We start from the raw sequence: 2,584 nt of genomic DNA on the forward strand, positions 1-2,584 counted from the left end.
CCATCACCCTTTCATGGCAACACTCTGTTCCCCTATTTACCTGGGGGCGAGGATATGCTTGCATTTTTCCCCAGAATACCACCACACTGATATGGGTACCCTCCAGAGATGTGTGTCCAGCAACAGACCAAGAGACTTTGGACAAAGAAAACGCTTCAGAGGGGTAATGTATGATTTGCCCCGCTACTGTGTTTTTAGTAAAGGTCATGTCATCACTGGTATGTGACCCTAGATATTAAGCAATTGCCTCATCCCCTACAAGGTTGGTAATACATCACCAGAAAGACTTTGATTGGCATGATAAAAATGACTGGGGTCCCATCCATGTCCTTGAGATTGAAAATTTTGACTAATCCTTCTCTTGTTCAAGTATCTTCTGCAACAGGTTCACCAACAGAAGACGGTCACAAAGGCGACCCTACAGGTTTTATTGACTCTCAGATACCTAGATCAAAGTCCTCCTAGAGAGATAATGCACATATGGCTCACCGAGGTACACAAGGCTACAGCCTAAAGCCCACCACCTCGACAGCTCTCCAGGATTGATGCTCTTCCAGGGCTAGTAGTCAATGACAGATACGAGCTTGTTTGGCAAGCCAATCTAAGACAGGCACAGTCCATTATGCTGAGCTCTCCTGAGGTGGGGTCAACAAGGTTATGGCAATGCACCCTAGCTCCCACTGAGCGTGTCCTATAAAATAATAAAAAGGGGTGGATATGTGGGATGACTCATCCCTAACGGGCTTGAGGGCCAGACGGCCCAAACAAGTAAAAATAATACTTTCTGAGAACCCACCTGGGTCTGCCTGATGGTCTTAGCAACAGCAGCTGAAACATGATCTGGAGATGACCTGGACCAATGAGAGGCAGCCATGTCACACCAGCAGATGCATATTCATCAGACCTCCCCCAAGGGTGGGGTGGAGGGTATATAAGGCTTGCCTCTTCCTGAATAAACTGAGCTTGTTGTTTCAACATTCTCCCGGAGTCTGTGTGGTTTGACTCTGTGCCTTCTTGGTCCCCACCCCCAAAGGGAACAACAGCAAGGACCCTGCTACATACATTGTACTTCTGAAAGTGCTTACAGACATGAATTCCTTCTGATAAATCCACTTGGGCATGAAGAAGACACATCCTTCTACTCTATGACATTTTAACAGCCTAGACAGAAAGTCAATCAAGAAAACTCTTAAAAGTTGTGATAAGGACGCTAAAGTGTAGCTCTCCACAATTGATGGTTTCTGGTGGCAGTGCAGGTGGTGAAGGATTCAGTTTTCTTTAAGGGGCTAGCCACTGGGAGTTTGACTATGCTCCAGTGAGTATATGGCCAACACAAATTGGACTGGTTTTTCTTCTTCTTCTTCTTCTTCTTCTTCTTCTTCTTCTTCTTCTTCTTCTTCTTCTTCTTCTTCTTCTTCTTCTTCCTCTTCTCCTCCTCCTCCTCCTCCTCCTCCTCCTTCTTGGGGGTCACAAGGGCTGGGGGTGGACCTGGGAGGACTAGGAAGTAAGGATGATTGGGGTACATGATGTGATATTTCCAAATATCAATAAAAACATTATGTTGGAAAAAAAGAAATATGATCTGATACATTATATGTTAACTCTAAAATTTAAATCAGTAGAGAGCTAAAAGCATGATTCAGTGCTGCTGTGGGATGGTCTGTATGTCAAGTGTGTTGCTGATTGGTCAATAAATAAATCACTGATTGGCCAGTGGCTAGGAGGAAGTATAGGCGGGACAAGAAGGAGAATAAAGCTGGGAAGTGGAAGCCTGAGGCAGAGAGACACTGCCAGCCTCCACGATGACAAATAGCATGTGAAGATGCCGGTAAGCCACAAGCCACGAGGCAAGGTATAGATTTATAGAAATGGATTAATTTAAGCTGTAAGAAAAGTTAGCAAGAAGCCTGCCATGGCCATACAGTTTGTAACCAATATAAGTCTCTGTGTTTACTTGGTCAGGTCTGAGTGGCTGTGGGACTGGCAGGTGAGAGAGATTTGTCCTGACTGTGGGCCAGGCTACACAGTGCTTAAAGCATTTGCCTCACAATATTGAGGACTGGAGTTTGGATCCCCAGCAACCCATGTAAATGATGGGTGGGTGTGGTGGCACACCTGTAATTCCAACCCCAGAAGGTAGAAATAGGGGTCCCCAGAGGAAGCTGGATAGCAAGACTAGGCATATCTGCAAACTCTGCTTTTGATTGATAGAATCCTCTCCAATGACTAAGTTACTAAATGAATAATCAAGGCTGATTCCAGACATCAACCCTAAACTTCACATGTCCATGCACGTTGATGTACACACACAGACTCACACACATGCAAAAAACGTGCATACATATACATGCATACCATGTACAAACACACATACATGAAAATATAGAAAAAGGAAAAATTATAGTTATTTTTAGAGTTTTATAAGTTTTAAAAATAGTTTTTAAATGAATTAACTTTTATGTGTATGGAAAATTTTCCTGCAAATATATATATATATCATATATATGCTGCCCATAGATACCAGAGTAAGGCATTAGATTGACTGAAACTGAAGTTACAAATGGTCATGAGTACTGGGAATTGA

Source organism: Peromyscus californicus, unplaced genomic scaffold, assembly GCF_007827085.1.
Source record: "Peromyscus californicus insignis strain IS unplaced genomic scaffold, ASM782708v3 Scaffold_10__1_contigs__length_136768540, whole genome shotgun sequence".
Classification (NCBI taxonomy): Eukaryota; Metazoa; Chordata; class Mammalia; order Rodentia; family Cricetidae; genus Peromyscus; species Peromyscus californicus.